At 39.4% G+C, this 18888-nt stretch overlaps 1 pseudogene; it reads right to left on the reverse strand.

Annotated features, from left to right (window-relative positions):
• Positions 1 to 2965: 2965 nt before the first annotated feature.
• On the reverse strand, positions 2966 to 4685 carry LOC138431307 (zinc finger protein 280B-like; annotated as a pseudogene).
• Between the last annotated feature and the right edge of the window lie 14203 nt (positions 4686 to 18888).

Here is an 18888-nt window from a genome sequence, read left to right on the forward strand (position 1 = left end):
AGTCTATGTTTAATGCAGGATACAGGATGCTTGGGACTGGTGCATGGGGATGATCCAGAGAGATGGTATGGGGTGGGAGGTGGGAGGGGGATTCATGTTTGGGAATTCCTGTACACCTGTGGTGGATTCATGACAATGTATGGCAAAACCAATACAGTATTGTAAAGTAAAATAAAGCAAAAATTAAAAAAAAATAAGCAAAGTAGACTAGGAAATTTACAAAGGGCAATAACAAAACAGTAATCTTGCCAGATATTCAATATATTTGTAAACAAAACAAAATGTCATTGCCTGGAAAAAATATAGAGTTATTGATAGAAAAACAGAGGAAGCTCCTAAAAGAACTCAACTAACTATTAACTGTCTTTTATTTCCAGGCACAGAAACTGACTCAAGTTAATTCTAAGCAAAGCCCTAATATTATCTCAGTGGTTGTTTGTGTGTGTGTGTGTGTGTGTGTGTGTGTGTGTGTGCATGCATGTGTGAAAATCTAGGAAATTTAGGCTGGAGAGGGAAGAGGGTAGAGACTTAAAGTGCCTTTAAGGAGGAGGGGGAAAGGGAGGGGGTTGGAAATTTCACTGTGTGATTTGAACAGCATTGGTGAAGCTCAAACAAAGCAGGTAGCAAGCCATGCGAAAGAACAGCAGTTGCAAAGTCTTTGGATCAGGAAGAAATGGAATTTGCTTGAGGAAAAGCAAGGCCTGTGTTGTCAAAAACAGTGCACTAGTGGGGGAAATAGTAGAGTAGAATGACAGAGAATGGAAGAGAGGAAGTGGTCAGGGACCATATCCCTGGAGACTTTTTATTTGAAAATAAATAAAACTTGTACTCCTTAGGAGCATACTTCAGAGCAAACAACAGTAACAGTGTTGATAATACTAAGCAACAATAAAAACACATAACTAAAACATTTCATATTTTTACTATAGAAATAGAATAAAGGAGATAAGAATGCAATAGTCTGCACATTTATTTATACATATAGTTTTCACCTAAGACCAGAACACACACACACACACTGTTTATACACCTAAGAATGGTTTAAGCTGACACTTTAGAAAAGTGCTTTAGCCCAGGTAAACTAACTGGAAAGGCTTAGTATAATATTCAAAGTGCAAATCAATCAATCAAGCACTGCATAAATAAATACAATTTATTTGTATTTAAATTTACACTTAGGAAATTACCTAAAAGGGAGACAATAGACTTACTACAGCTTAGTCATCTGTAGTCCTTCCTGTTCAGTTCTGAGAGGGATGCTAACCCCTTGGTGATTATCATTTTCCAGCATTTTGTGAAAGCTAAGAGGATTTAAATAAATTGAGGAGGGGACAGAGTGAGGAGAGACAAAGAGGAGGAGATAGGAAAAGGAAATGGAGAGATTTCTCCTGGCACAGGACTACAGTCAGGATTCCAGGTTCCTTGAATGGTGCACAGAGATTGCTAGGTATCTGTGCCAGAAGTGGAGAAGGGATGACATTAAACTCCAGGAGGAGACTCAACACCAGGAACCCACGGAGACAGGCAAGTGTGCTGATGTTCAGGAACCAATACTTAGAGGGTACCCCACAGGTCTGTGAAAGAGCCCTTGGAGACCACAAGAAAAAAGTATAATCACAGATTAAATAGTTGGATAGATTACAGGAAGGATAATAACTCTATGACCCGATAATTAGTAAAATAAATGAAACAATTCTCGCACATCAGACTGTGTCAAGTAAGACTGAAACTCAGTATTAGTTTGATAAAATGGGAAATTACACACACAAAGAATTAGTTGTTAACTGTACTACATTTGTGTCCAAGGCAAGAGAAGATACAAAACTGAAATCTTCACATGTTCAACTAGGATAAGACATATGTAACTGGAAAAGTTAAGGAAAAGTTCTAAAAAGGGTGTAATCACCCTGGGCCATTTTTATCCACTACATTTACTATTCTTGGACAACTCCATTGTAGCTTAAGGGTAAGAGAACTCAATTTACCTCAGTTCATAAACTGAACAGATTTCCTGTGATTTATCCTTTTCAGTTAAAACTCTGGGTCCAGTACAAATCAAACTGGATGTCAAGTCTCTCTTTTCTTTGGAAATCTTAACTTGCTTTACTATTGTGTACGACACAGATATGGCTACTTCACTGTGACTACAGGCCAGCCAAATGGGAAAAGGGATGGAATGAATCAAATTCCCATTTTGGTTACTCAACAAGAGGTCCACAGGCACCAGGTCTCATTCTAATAACTATCTCTGCTTGTCCAACTGCAGTCAATAATACACAGGGCCTGCTTGATGCCCGCAGGGGTCTCTTACCAAATAAAGGCATTTTAACGGTTAGCGTCCTGAGATGTTCCTGGGCTAGGTAAAGACACTCTGAGACAGTGTTCCTTCTGCCTTGGATCCATGCCTGGAGTGAATCTATACCTCTTCCTCCAATGGGACAAGAAGCCACAGGTCTTCACTGATTAAATCCCATGTCTGGTCCAAACTCACATCTTAGCTTCTCCATCAACTTCTCCACAGCACGCTTTCACAGCCAGATTATCTTAGATCAGCACAAGAGGCACTTCGGAGAGTTCAGCAGCGCACAGGACCATATCATAAGAAACCCATTCCAATCTGGCTATATAGTTGACACTGAGATCTTCAAGGCATGAAAACAGTTGAAAATTACGTTGCTAAAACACTCTACAGATTATATGTATAGTAGAGCTTTCGAAGTTACAAGTAACATGAAATACCAAAATAAGTTGTTACTTTTCTTTTGTCTACTTCTCTCATTCTCTCTCTCTCACACACACATGCACACATTCTTTTTACATGTTGAGACAATTTTATGAAAAACGGGTAACAGATTTTTAAATAACATCTCAATATTCAGATCAAACAAAACTAGACTCCCTGTATTTAAAACAAAAATACATAAATTACCATTGTTTTCCCTATATTTGATATTATTTGGTAATGCTATAATTTGATTTTTTGTTTGTTTGTTTTTAATGGGGTTTTTAGCTTTGACTGAAATACTTGCTTCAGACTTACTGAAAGTAGAATTAACTTTTTTTTTTCTTTTTTTGACCTCCTAGTTTTAGATTTGGGGCTGGGGGTGATGATTCACAATGAGATGTGTTCACAGTAATGGATGCTACTTCCACAAATCCTGGTTGAAGGGCTTCCAGTGATACCTGAATAACAACTTTTGTTTCAGGAGGTAATCCTTCTAGCTGCTTAGGCTTCTTAAATATTTGATGGCACTGGGTCTTGTGCTCCATTTTCTCTTTGAAAGTTAAAACCTAGGCGACATTTGGGACACTGGTGAAAACTCTTTTCCCAGTGCCCTCTATAATGACGTCTGTATGGTGCTGCAGTTTTGAAAATTTTGAGACAAAACGGGCAAAGTAAATTCTTAGTGTTACCATGGTATGCTCTGAAATGTGCATCCACATCTGCAAAAAATGATTATCTGTAACTGCAAACCTGGCATACATAGGACATTTCACCAGGCTTATGATTGTCTTTCATGTGCTCTAAGAGAACCTGATCTGTCTCACAGAACAATTCACAGATTTGACGGACTGCAGAGGGCCCCTGGGAAGTGTGGACATTTTCAATGGGACACTGCAGCTGGGAGGGAGTAGGAAACTGGCGGAGGCAGTGCTGGCAGGTGGTGTGGTTTTTCCAGCTGTCACCTCTCTGCCTCTCAAGTTCCAAATGGTGCTTCATGTGATTCATAAACTTGACATTTTTTAGAACTTTCAAGCAGCTGAGGCATTTAAAGGCTGTGTGGGTCTTTGGTTCTGTCTGCCCAAATCCTATATGCTCTCCATAGTAGAAGTCATGAAGTAACACAATCAGATTTCCTTCTGTGGGATCAACAATCTTGTTTGGACTTGCTAAACTTGGAAAATCAGTTTTTGTCAGTCCATTTCCCCCTAAAGGTCGTACAGGATTGCAATGAACATTGTCCTTTGGAAAAGGTGTTGAACAAGGTTCTCCATTCTGAACATTGCTTAGTGAGGTATGGACACTGCCTGGTGTGCTTTGCTGAGTGGTCACTGTATGAAAAATACCTGAAGGGGACAAAGCTAAGGAATGATCCCGCATAATGCCATCACTGAGTTTAGGCCTTTTGGGATTTCTGCTATTTGTTTCAGAAGTGGAAAGTCACTTTGATACATGAGGACTTTTATTCATATCTCCTGCAGAAATTGCTTTTTCTACTGGATGCTACAATGAACTTGTGAAAGTAATCAAAGAACAACATAACTCCTTTTGAAAAGCTATTAGACACTATTTGCGGTGAACTATTTTTATAATCAGCTTGAGACAAAGGCTCAATAATAACAGGACTATCTGTTGATCTTGATTCAGAGTCAGAAACTGGCAAGACAGTCTTTGCTTCTGATGTAGTAGTCACATGACTAACAGGCTGCAATTTGTGAGTGTTGCCTTTCCTGAAGTGACCATACCTTTTTCTCCTTGAACAAGAACCTGTTCAGTATGTTTGAAATGACTGGTTTTGAAGTTGAGGTCATCCCAACAAAGATCACATCAGCATCATCATTTACATGTTTCACTCCAACCAAGATCAGTTCAGCATCATTACCATCTACTCGTTTGGTATCTTCCTCGCATTTCAGTAGTCTGGCTCTTGTTCTTCTTCACATAACTTACATGGTGGTTCCATATTTTAAATACTTTTTGATTCTTGGAAGGTGTCGCCACAAGTCCCAGTGCTTCCTTTATACGAACTGCCACCTAAGTATAAACATACTACTATTACTTAAGTACAGAAAAATGTGCTATTTGATTATCTCCAAAACTCTAGGGTAATTATAAATATCCTTATCTTACAGACAAAGACATTGAGTGTCACAGAGACTGAATGACAGATGAAAAACCTATGACCACAAGTCAACATGACTCTAGAATTATAGCTTTGTCCCATGTTGACTTTTATATCTTCTATTTGAAAAAATTAAAAAAAAAACGAACAAAATTGATCAATAGGTGAAATCACACGTAAAGGATAAGTATTTTTACAAAAGCACTGTTGTACAGTGTTTAGAAACATGGACTTTGGAGTCAAAGAAGATTAATTTGGAATTCTAAGTTAACCACACACCAGCCACATCTTCTTGGACAAATTTATAACTTTAAAATGTGTTTCTCTATCTTAAAGAGAAACATGCTTGTTTGTTAGACTTAAGGTTAAAAACTCTTGTTAAAAGGCATCAGCTATTCAATGGCATCTTGTTTTGTAGTAAAATTGGAAGAACATGTATCTTAAATGCACATTACAACTGATTCACAAATTCTAATTTCATAAATGTTAACAAAGAAAATAGGCAACAAATTCAAAGTATAATCTATCTATACCTAGTTAACAAACAGCATAATTCAATGTCAAGCACTTAACACAGGCCTAGGAAATTGAGAATGAACTCTTTTGATAATCTCACCCCAATTCAACACTGATATATCCTAAATTTCTCCCTCTGATCCTCTCTAAACTTAAATCCAAGAATGCTTCATCCTTTACGCCACAGGTCTCTTCCCCACATAGCAGGCAAAGTGATGCCAGTATTTCTTTCATATCAATATCAGACAGAGACATCACACACACACACACACACACACACACACACACACAACTGATATCCCATATGAATACAGGTGAAAGAGTCCTCAACAAAATATTGCAAAGAAAATCTAACAGCATATAAAAAAGATTGTATACCATGATCACATGGGATTTAGGGAGGTATGCAAAGTTGGCTCATTATATGAAAGTCAATCAACATTATGCCATTTTAAAACAATAAAACAAATAACACATCTGCCTGCAGAAAAAGCATTTCCCTGAATCTAGCACCTTTTCATAACCGGGGTTAAAAGAACTCTTAATAATTAAGAACAGAAGAGAACTTTCTCAATCAAAGGGCACCTGTAAAAGACCCACAGCTAACAGCATACTTAATAATGAAAAACTGAAAGCTTTCCCTCTGAGACTGGGAACAACACAAGGAAGTCTATTCCACACTTTGGCTCAATATTATCTGGCAGTTCTATAACCAGAGCAATCAGGTAAGAAAAAGGAATTGCTGCCATTGTTAAAAAAAAAAAAAAAGTCTTCAGAATGGAAAGGAAATAGTCAAAGTATATTGGAGGTAACAGACTTTTGTATATAGAAAATCCTGAAGAAACTGCAAGTATTAGAATTAATATAAAGTTTGAGGATACAATAAATATTTTAAAAGTCAATCACATTTCTATATAGTAGCAACAAATGTTCTGAAAATGAAGTTAAGTAAATACTTGAATCTACACTAGCATTAAAAAGAATACTTAGGAAGTCAGAAAGAGAAAGACAAATATCATATGGTATCACCCACTTTGAACTCTAATATATGACACAAATAAATTTATCTATGAAACAGAAATAGACTCACAGTCATAGAGAGCAGACTATGTGATTACCAAGAGGGAAGGGTGAAACAGGGACAGATTGGGAGCTGGAGATTAGCATCTGCAAACTATAATATTAATATATAGAATAGATAAACAATATCATACTGTATAGCACAAGGAACTATATTCATAATTTGTGATAAACAATAATGGAAAAGGATATGAAAAGAATTGTGTGTGCATGTGTGTGTGTTTATATATATATGAAGGAAAGGAAAGGTAAAGGGAAGGAAAGGAAAGGACAATTGCTGGCAAGCACGTGAAGAAACTGGATCTTTGTGTGTTATGGATAGATTTTAAAATGGTGCAACTGCTACAGAAAACAGTATAAAGCCTCCTCGAAAAATTAAAAAAAAAAAATAGAACTAGCACATGAGTAACCAATTCCACTTCACGATATAACTTCGAAAGAAGCTAACATGGGGTCTTGAGATATTTGCACAGCCATGCTCACAGCAGCACGAAGCACAACAACTAAGAGGTGGAGCATCTAAATGTCCATCAAATGTGATATATACATACAATGAAACATTACTTTGCCATATAAAGTAAATTCTGTCATATGCTACAACATGCATGATCATTTCAGACATCAAGCCAAATGAAATAAGCCAGTCATAAAAAGATAAATTCTTTATGTTTCCACATATATGAAATATCTAATATAGTCAAGCAATAGGAAGGAAACAAAGAATGATAGAGTCCAGGGTCTAGGGAAACAGGGAAGAAAAGAGTTGTTGTTTAATGGGACAGGTGATGTGTACAGAGTTTCAATTTCGCAAGATGAAAAAATGTAGAGATCATAACAATGGGATAAGGAATTCCCTGGTAGTTCAGGCGTTAGGACTCCTTGGTTTCCTATCAGGGGCCTGGGTATGATCCTCGATCAGGGAACTGTCATTCAAGCTGCATAGCAGAGCTAAAACAATGACAACAGCAACAAAACAACACTGTGACTATGTGTATGTGTATGTGTGTATTAGTCACTCAGTCATGTCCGACTCTTTGTGTCCCCATGAACTGTAGGTCACCAAGCTCCTTTGTCCATGAGATTCTCCAGGAATGAATACTGGAGTGGGTTGCCATTTCTTTCTCCAAAAGGCTGATGAAAGTGTGTGAAATACTTAGCATGCAAAAATGGTTAAAATGGTAAAAATTTGTTAGATGTTTTTTTAAAACAATTAAAAAAAAATTAACAACCAGGAAAATAATTTAAATAGACATTTCCAACTCTTTGTGACCCCATGGACTGTAGCCTATCCAGCTCCTCCATCCATGGGATTTTCCAGGCAAGAGTGCTGGAGTGGATTGCCATTTCCTTCTCAAGGGGACCTTCCTGACCCAGGAATTGAACCCAGGTCTCCCACACTGAAGGCAGACACTTTACCTTCTGAGACACCAGGCAAGCCCCTAGCAAAATGTACATCAGTCTCACTGAGATACTACTTCACAGCCATTAGGTTGGCTATAATCAAAAAGAGGAATAATAACAAGTGCTGCAGAGGATGTGGAGAAAAGGAATCTTTAGATATTGTTGATGTAATTGCTGTAAAATGGTACAACCACTTTGGAAAAGTGATTTGTCAGTACCTCAAAAATTTAATATAGAGTAGCTATATGATCCAGCAATTTCACTCTTTTCTATATATCCATAAAAACTGAAAATGTTCAGTCCATGCAAAATCAGTGTTCACAGCAACATTACTCACAATAGCCACAAAGCGTACACCATCCAAGTATTATCCATTAATTGATGAATGAATAAATAAACTGTGATATATGCTCACAATGGACTACATGGAAGCCATTTATCATATTCATATACTATATTAAGCTATAAAAAAAAAATTCACTGCTAGACAGACATGAAATGGATGAATCTTGAAAATACACAAACTAGGGGACTTCCCTGGATATTCAGTGTTTAAGACTCTCCACAGGTTCCATCCCTGGGCTGGGAACTAAGATCCCACAGCCACATAGCTAAATAAATAAATATTTAAAATGAAAATATGACATCTGAATAAAGCCACACACAAAGTTCACACATTGTATGTGGGAGAAATGTAGGTGGAAGAGAAGCAGGAAAGAGAAGCACTCTGTAATCCAAGGGAAACATTTTTTTCAGGGAAGAGGAAATGAACTACTCTCATAAAAGCTGCCAATAAATTAAATAAAATAACAACTAAAAATTGACCACTGAGTTAAACATTTGAAATTCACTAGTGGCCTTGACAAGAGTGGCTTTAAAGGAAAGTGAGAGAACTCCAGATAACAAAGTCTATAAACAACTCTGCAGAAGTCTATAATAAGCAAATATGAAATAAAAGCAGCAAAAGCAGGATGTGTCACCAAAAGATGGATTTTTAACAACAGGCCACATTATAGTCAGTCTGTTTGCTGATGAGTACCATCCAGAGAAACAGAAAACTTAATCCAGGAAAAAGAAGAGACTTGCTAGCGTATCACTGAATAAACAAGAATTGAGTAGATCAAGAATTGAGTAGATCAAGCCAGAGAACACACAAGATGGAGAAGGCAATGGAAACCCACACCAGTACTCTTGCCTGAAAACCCCATGGATGGAGGAGCCTGGAGGGCCTCAGTCCATGAGGTTTCGAAGAGTGGGACAGGACCAAGAGACTTCAATTTTACTTTTCACTCTCATGCATTGGAGAAGGAAAGGGCAACCCACTGCAGTGTTCTTGCCTGGAGAATCCCAGGAATGGGGGAGCCTGGTGGGCGGCTGTCCATGGGATTGCACAGAGTGGGACACAACTGAAGCGACTTAGCAGCAGCAGCACACAAGAAGTGTACACAAGCCAAATAATTTGCTCAGAGTAAGGGAACTGAGATCATATGAAGAAAGGCTGGCATGGTAGATTAATGGGTATGGTAAACAGCCTTCAAATGAATCGCATCTTCTGATATTCCCACCCCTGTGTAGTTCTCTCTCAATCTATCACAGGGTTGACTTGTGAGACTAACCAAATACAGAAGTGAAGATGTGTAACATCTGAAAAAACACTCTGCACTTTATCCTGGGTGCAAGTTCTTTCCTGAATCACTCATTCTGGGAAAAGAAAGCAGCCTCCACAAGAGCAGCCCCTTGGAGAGGCCCACAGAAGGAGGAACTGAGGCTTCATGAGTACCTATGTGAGAGAGCTTAGATTCAACAAGCCAAGTCTTCAGAGGTTGCCAAGCCAGATAAAAGCTTGACTACAACCTCAGGAGAGACTCTGAGGCTAAACTACCCAACTGAATTTTAGGCCAAGAGATAAGTGTAAGTTCTTTCAAACTATTGAGTTTTGAGATAATATGTAAAACACACGTTTCAAGTTATTATATCATTCACATCATACTTACACACAGAAGAGTTCTCCTATAAATATAGAAAAAATTAAAACACCAAAAAAGCACCGAAAAACAGGAGTTGCCTGGCAGTCCAGTGGTTTGGTTAGGACTCAGCCCTCTCACTGCCAGGATCCTGTGTTCAATCCCTGGTTGGGGAACTAATATCCTATGAAGCCACATGTTGTGACCAAAACTAAACATGCTGTGAAGTTCAAAGCTGTACCAGCAGTAGATTACTATACAACACATTTGTAGGCACAAGTTGCTGGACATAAAGCTACCTATGATCTTGTTTACTGGCATGAAATGAACTGAGATGGTACCCCGCCCCCATCCAATGGAGTTCACTTACTTAATGAAATAAAGCCCTTTAGGGTACAGAAATGAGCAAGTAATCCCACGTAAACATGTTAAATCACAACACATTTTCTCTGAATGAACCACTTTATTCATTTATTCATTTGGCCATGCTGCTTGGCTTGTGGGGTCCCAGTTCCCTGAACAGAGATTGAATCCAGCCCACTGCAGTGAAAGCCCACAATCCTAATCACCAGATCACCAGGAAACTCCCACAACTACATTGCTTTGCTTTTGTAGCTAAAACCTTAGGATATGGGCATTGACCATTTTAGCCTCATCAAGTGGTAGGAGTCAGATCCACACAGCTTAGAACCCATGGTGTTCTTCCCTTTTGTCTTTCAAGAGTGCAGGAGAAAGAAAGGCACCCTGCGTGTTTTTAAGGTTGCAACTCAGTGAGCTGCAAACCTGAAACCATGATGGCACTGAACTCACCACCCACAATCAGCCTCAGCTAATCCCCAATCAAGGAAACTCTCTCAACAGCAATGTGTCAGCCCACTAATGAAAGGAGAAAAACATAAGGCAAGAAAGACTACTTTGTTTCTTATTGTAAAGATTTCTGTCACATTACCTCAGGGGCACACTGAAAATCTGAAAGCTTGAGACATCACAGGCAGGAAAAGGTCGCATCCTGGGGGCGAGCAGAGGGAAAGTTCAGGGTGAGTCACCTGTTCCGGGAACTTTCTATCCCCCCAGGCCCTACCTGGTCCCACCCTAAGGATGCTGACCAGGTGTCTCACACTCAACCAGAGCAAGTGATTGAACTCTTCTTCCCTGAACTTTTTCCTCCCACCTCAGTTCTCTCAGTAACAAACAAACAAATACTTCATCTGCCAACTTCCAGAACCAAAGGCCTGAATCTCACGGCCCCCAAGGACGGGGCAGCACTGGAGTCCAAGGAGAGGCAGAGGAAACAGGAAAACGACCAAAGTGCGGTGGCGGCAGTGCAGAGGCCACTAGATTGATTTTTTTTTTTTTTTTTTTTTGCTGCGCCCGACTGCTGATTGTGCCTGGATGCAGAACCGGGTTGGGCCAAGTCACAAATCCGCCATGAAGATTTGTGTGTGTGTGTGTTTAAATATATTAGCTTCCACAGGAGACCTGGGCGGGGGCTGGGGGCCATGGGCCTAACAGGCCATTTCCCTGAGCTGGCTCTTCCCACCCCAATCTGATTGGCCGCGAGGCCGAGTTGGGCGCATGCGCTGGCGAAGGACCACCACCACCACCACCCTCATAGAAACACCCGCTGTGGGCGTGGTCAGGCTCAATCTGAATCTCAAGGGTCTTGGGTCAAGATTGCTCAGCTCACCAAACCGAAGAAAAAATAGATGGCACAGTCGCCAGGGCACAGGGCTGAGAACGGCCTCCGAGTCTTTCAGGAAAATCCAGTGATGGTGTCCAGCACTCACAGCCCTCAGGGGTGACCTGCCCTAAGTGAGATCTTTGCTTAAGGAATTTGACCATACACCTGGATCTTGAAGCCCCCTCCTCTTGGAATAACATTTTGATCAATGCAGGGCAGCCTGCCCCTGTTTTTGCACCATCTATAGAAAGCTGAGAATGAGCTTTACTTCTTATCTTGTTTTTAATTTTTATTTTAGAGCCTTACACTTTTAATGACTGAGGAAAACAGAAAATAATATGATTTGCTTACATGAAAATTGTGTGAAATTCAATTTTGGTGTCCTTAAAGTTGGAACAGGGACTTGTCAGTTTCTTTGGCTATTGTCTATGGCTGAAAACTTGATTAATCGCCAATGATCATATTCGCAAAGCCTAAAATATTTCTTTTTTGGCCCTTTACAGAGTCTTTTTTAAGTGCCCTTGTTATGCCCAGAATCTGAGTCCCCAAAGAGAGAATAAGATGGCCACAGCAATGCAAAAGCATAAAGGGGTTTCATTGCCAGCTCGAGCCAGGGCTCCTGTCTCATCCAGCGCAGTGGAGTCATGATGAGAGACCCCAGCCAAGATTTACAGCAGTATTTATAAGTTTAGCAAAAAGACAGGGAGTTGGCAAGGGTTGATTGGCTGCAGGGGTTTCCTGGTATTTACTGATTGGCCAGTCACCCCTCTGATTGGCCAGAGTTATCATCTCTCTGATTGGCCAGAGTTACCATCTCTCTGATTGGCCAGAGTTACCATCTATCTGATTGGCCAGAGTTACCATCCCCGGAAGCCCCGGAATCATGACTCAGGGATTATTTTTGGCCTAGTGCACCTCTCTGAGCCTGTCACGGCACTGGTGAGGTTGTAACACCCTGTTCTGCTGGAAGTCTCCTAATAGTCATATGGGAGAACAAAGTTTTGGTTTTGTTACACTATTTTCTTATTTATTATATTTATTTTTCATTCTTTACTAATTTCATTCCTCCTTATCACTATAAGTTTGTTCTGTTGCTCATCTTTACAACGTTTTGAGATAATTATTTGTAACTCTCATTTCTCTTATATGTAACGGTATAAATTTACCTTAAGTTGTTGTTGTGTTCAGTCTCAGTCATGTTGGACTCTTTGCAAACCCATGGATTGCATGCAGCACACCAGGCTTCCCTGTCCTTCACTATCTCCTAGAGTATGCTCAAACTCATGTATCCAGCCATCTCATCCTTTGCTGCCCACTTCTTCTCCTGCCTTCAGTCTTTCCCAGCATCGAGTCTTTTCCAATGACTTGGCTTTTCAAGTGGCCAAACTACTGGATCATCAGATTCAGCATCAGTCCTTCCAGTGAATATTCAGAGTTGATTTCCCTTAGGATTGACTGGTTGGATCTTGCTCTCCAAGGGACTCTCAAGAGTCTTCTCCAAAACCACAGTTCAAAAGCATCGAATCTTCAGCAGTCAGCCTTCTTTATGGTCCAGCTGCCACATCCATACATGACTGCTGGAAAAAACATAGCTGTGACTAGATGGACTTTGTCATCAAAGAAATGTCTCTGCTTTTTAATATGCTGTCTAGGTTTGTCATAGCTTTTCTTCCAAGGGCCACATTTCTTTTAAGCTCATGGCTACATTCACATCCACAGTCATTTTAGACCCCAAGAAAATAAAGTCTGTTACTGTTTGCATTGTTTCTCCATACAAATTTAACTGTGTCCAACAATTTTTGCTGAATAGAATGTTCATTATCATTCACTTCCAAATATATCCTAATATTCTCTTCTAAAGACAAGACTATATATTGTATGTACTTCCCTGGTCACTCAACTGGTAAATCACTTTCCAGCCAATGCAGGAGACACAAGAGGCCTGGGTTGGATCACTGGTCAGGCAAATGTCCTGGAGAAAATAATGGCAATCTGCTCCAGTAGTCTTGCATGAAAATTCCATGGAGATATATGTTATGTATTAATATAGTTATTGATATTTTCCAAATGAATGTCATTTTAAAATATGTTTCTTTGCCAATTTCTCATTATTGCTTTATAGTCAGATGACACAGTCTAAATATTATTGATCCTTTGCATTTGAAGATTTCCATTCAGTTGAGTACACCATACTTTAGATTTGCATCTCAGTGAAGTCAAAATGAAGTTGGTGTTATGTAGAGAAAATACTTGCAATGTCTAAAATGTGTATATGTGAAATGACCTCCTTTATGCCTCACAATTATTTCAGCATCTTTCAGTAGGGTACCTTTAACTAAATTCCAGGTTTTATTCAAACTTTACCAGTTTTTCCACAAATGTTCTTTCCCAGTTTCATATTCCCATACAGGATACTGAACTGCATGACAATATATAGCAAAAAGCTACAGATACCTCCCTTAGCTTACCCTGGTCTATAGCAGTGTCTTAAACTTCCCTTGTTTTTCATGACTTTTGGCAATTTTCAGGAGTCCTTCAGGTACAGGTTTCTTTTGCAGAATGACTGTCTATATGGGTTCGGTATGTTTCCTGATTGCCCTGGGGTTTATATAATTTTAGAACTATAGGTCCAAGGCAAAATATCTTTCTCATCAATTCCCATCAAGGATTCATACTATCAATATGACTTACCATTAGTTCCTCTGCCACAAAATTGTCTCCTTCCTGCTGACATATTCTGTTCTTTGGAATCAAGTCTCTAAACCAAGCCTACACCTAGGGAGGGGCATGGAATCTCATCTTGAGTACAATATCTAAGAGACACACAAATTATTGAGTATACAAGTTAATTGAAACTCATTTATAAGGAAGATCTGGTTCTTCTAGCCATATCTTTTAATTTTAAATTAATTAAATTAAAGTAAAGATTTAATAGGTTTTCCAGTTGGTGCTGTGGTAAATAACCTTCCTGCCAGTGCAGATGTAAAAGATGTGGGTTCAACTTCTGGTCAGGAAGATCCCCTGGAAATTGGAATGGCAACCCACTCCAGTATTATTGCCTGGAGAATCCCATGGGCAGAGGAGCCTGGTGCACTGCACTAATAGCGTCGCAAAGAGTTGGACAGACTAAAGTGGCTGAACAGACACAAAGATTTAATACCTCAGTCTCACTAGCTACATTTTAACATTTCCAAAGTGGCATATTAGACAAGGACATAGAAAACCTTTTCATTGATAATTCCTTAGTGATCTGGTTGTTAGGGATTTGTGCTTCCACTGCAGGGGGCAGAGATTCAATCCCTGGTTGAAGATCTAAGATTCCTTAATCCTCAAAGCAAGGCCAAAAAAAAAAAAAAAAAAAGATCCTACCACATGAACACTTCATCTTAAAATTCAGATAAAGGATATAAACAGGTCGCCTCATAAAAGAGAAAAATTTGCCTTTATATATGTGAAAAGCTGATCGTCCTTATTAAGGAATACATGTAACAATTACTTAAAAATTTTCTGTTGCTACAGAAATGTCTATGAATAGCACTGACTTAGGTCATTGTTTTGCCAATCTTTCTTCTTTTCAAATGTAATGCACATTAACACATGAAACAGCTTTAGCTCTGTCTCAGAAATTTGCTATTTTCACTATCATTCAGTTCAAATGAAGTTTTTCCCAAAACAATTTTTCTTTGGAGCAATAGGTTATTTAGGTTCAGAAGCAGGATAAGGAGGAGCCTAAACCGCAACATTAAAGAGGCTTGTGAATTACAGTTGTGACACTTTTGCACTTTGAGTTCCTTGCAATCCTTACTTTATCCTCAGCCTGTTTGCAGTTATATTGCTTCGTTTTCAAACTTTGGGAGTTCTGTACGCCTCAGTTATCTTTCTGGGTTGTTGTTGTTGTTGTTGTTGTTGTTGTTGTTTTTTGGTCATGCAACAGAACGTGTGGGATCTTAGTTCCACAACCAGGTGTTGAACCCATGCCATTGACAGTGAAAGCATCAAGTCCTAACTGCTGAACCAACAGGGAATTCTATTGACAGTGAAAGCATCAAGTCCTAACTGCTGAACCAACAGGGAATTCTCATATCTTTTTCTTTCTTTCTTTCAAAAATTTATTAATTTACTTGGTTGCGATTGCTTTTAGTTCCAGCACAAGTGCCCTTCAGTCTTCACTGTAGCATGTGGGAGCAGGAATTTTAATTGTCACATGCGGTATTTTTAGTTGCAGTATGTGGGATCTAATACCCCAACTAGGGAATGAACTTGGACGCTCTAATTTGGGAGCACTGAGTATTTACACTGGACTACAGGGATGTCCTCCCCATGATCGAACCCTGGTCTCCCACATTGCAAGTGAATTCCTTACTGTCTGAGCTACCATAGCTTTGACTATAAGAACTTTGGTCAGCAGAGTGATGCCTTAGCTTTTATATATATATATATATATATATATATATATATATATATATATATATATATATATATATATATATATTAATGCTGTCTATATTTGCCATAGCTTTTCTTCCAAGGAGCTAGCTTCCTTTAATTTTGTGGCCATATTCGCCATCCACAGTGATTTTGGAGTCCAAGAAAATAAAATCTGCTCTTATTTTCACTTTTTAACCATTTCTTCACCATAAAGTAATGGGACCAGATGTTGTGATCTTCATTTTTTGAAAGTTGAGTTTTAAGCCAATTTGTTTCAATCTCCTTTTTCGCCATCATCAAGAGGCTCTTTATTTTCTGCCATTAGAGTAGCATCATCTGCATATCTGAGGTTGTCGCTATTTCTCCCAGCAATCTTGATTCCAGATTATGCTTCATCCAGCCCAGTGTTTTTTATGATGTACTCTGCAATTAAGTTAAATAAGCAGGCCAACAGTATATAATCCTGACGTACTCCTTTCCCTATTTGGAACCAGTCACTTGTTCCATGTCCAGTTCTAACTGTAGCTTCTTGACCTGCATACAGATTTCTCAGGAGGCATGTCAGATGGTCTGGTATTCCCATTTCTTTAAGAATTTTCCAGAGTTTGTTGTGGTTCACACAGTCAAAAGTATCATCACTTCATGGAAAATAGATGAAGAAACAAGGGAAACAGTGACAGACATTATTTTCTTGAGCTCCAAAATCACTGCAGATGGTGACTGCAGCCACAAAATTAAAAGATGCTTGCTCCTTGGAAGAAAAGCTGTGACAAATCTAGAAAGCATATGAAAAAGCCGAGACATTACTTTACCAGCAAAGGTCAGTGTAGTCCAGGCTATTGTTCTCCCACTAGTCATGTATGGATGTGAGAGTTGGAGCATAAAGATGGCTGAGCACCAAGGAACTGATGCTTTTGAACTGTGGTGTTGGTGAATATTCTTGAGTGTTGGACTGGCAGCAAGATCAAGCCAGTCAGTCCTACAGGAAATCAACACTGAATATTCACTGTAAGGAATGATACTGAAATTGAAGCTCCAATACTTTGACCACCTTATGAAGAGAGCTGACTCATTAGAATACACCCTAATGCTGAAAAATTTGAAGGAAGGAGGAGGAGGGGATGACAGAGAGTGAGATTGTTGTGTGGCATCACAGACTCAACGGACTTGAGCTTGAGCAAGCTCCAGGAGATGGTGAAGGACAGAGAAGGCCGGTGTGCTGCAGTCCATAGGATCACAAAGAGTGAGCACAACTGCCCAACAACAAATTATTGTTTGTCTTGCTTGATGTTTTTCTTGTTTCTTCAGTTTTTCACTTCTAATTAAATCTGTTCTTTGAAACTCATGGAAGGTCTAGGACCTAACGTTTTTCTACAAATAAGAGACAGGGTACATTGGTGGGGGTGGGCGAGGGGTGTTCTGTCCCTGGGAAAGCCGTGCAGGGTCCTGCTCAGTTATATGATGAAATAGACTGACAGTGCCAAGTGTTTAGTAGAAATGGAAATGCCAGTACTGTCAGTGGAAATACACATTGCTTCCATCATTTTGAAAAAAGCATTTGACTGTACCTGCATGTTAGAATGGCTCAGTCAGTAACATCTGTCTGCAATGGAGGAGACCTTGCTTTGGACTCTGGGTCAGGAAAATCCTCTGGAGAAGAAAATGCCAACCCGTTGTTGTAGTCTTGCCTAGAAATCCTATGGACAGTGGAGCCTGGTTGGCTAGAATCTATGGGGCTGTAACAGTTAAATACCACTTAGCAACTAAACCACTACCACATGCATTATCAGAAAATCTCATGTCTAGACATATAGATATATACATCCTAGAGAAATTATAATGAAAGACACAAACAGGATCATAGGCAGGTTGTTCAAAAAGGCAAAATAAGAGCCACACATTTCAGGCGTAGTAAAATGGACATATAAGACTATGCCCATTCATCTGAGGGAATTCTATCCAGCAATGAAAAAGAATATTCTACACCTACATACAATAAGAATGCATCTCACTTATTTAAAGGAAAACCAAGACCAGGGGAATAGAAAGTCTATTGTGTGATTTTATTTATTTCAATTTGAAACAAAGAAAAATGAATCCCTGGTCCCTGAATCCCTGGGGTCAGAGAAGTGGTTACTTTGGGGGGCAGAGAGTGTCCAGTAAGGAACATGGATATTTCAAAGCTACTTGATAGTAGAGAGATGAAACAAGTACAATCTCAGTTACAGTAAAGCTGGACTTTATTTTCTTGGGCTCCAAAATAAATGTAGATGGTTACTGATGCAGTGAAATTAAAAGATGCTCACTCCTTGGAAGAAGAGTTGTGAGAAACCTAGACAGTGTATTAAAGGAAAGAGACATTTATTTGCCAACATTTGTCCAAAAAGTCAAAGCTATGGTTTTGCCAGTAGCCAGATACAGATGGAGGAGCTCCACCATAAAGAAGGCTGAGTGCTGAAAAACTGATCTTTTTAAACTGTGGTGCGGGAGAATGGAGAAGACTCTTGAGAGTCCCTTGGACTGCAAAGAGATCCAACCAGTCAATTCTAACGGAAGTTAACACTGAATATTCAGTGGAAAAACTGATGCTGAAGCTCCAATACTTTGGCCTCCTGATGGGAACAGTCAATGCATTGGGGAAAAAACAAACAAACACACAAACAAACAAACAAACAACAACAACAACAACAACAAAACTTGATCCTGGGAAATATTGAAGGCAGGAGCAGAAGGCATGACAGAGGATGAGATGGTTGGATGGCATCAGCAACCCAATGGAATGAGCTTGAGCAAGCTTCAGGAGATGGTGATGGACAGGGAAGCCTGGCATAGTGAAGTTCCTAGGGTCACAGGGAGTCAGACACGACTGAGCAACTGAACAACAAAAGCCAGGCAGGGTCTTTATGTACAGCTGGCTGAACCTCAATAGGGCTTTCTTGAATTTCTGGAGGTGGGTTGAACATAATTTTTTAGC

This window comes from Ovis canadensis, chromosome Y, assembly GCF_042477335.2.
Source record: "Ovis canadensis isolate MfBH-ARS-UI-01 breed Bighorn chromosome Y, ARS-UI_OviCan_v2, whole genome shotgun sequence".
Lineage (NCBI taxonomy): Eukaryota > Metazoa > Chordata > Mammalia > Artiodactyla > Bovidae > Ovis > Ovis canadensis.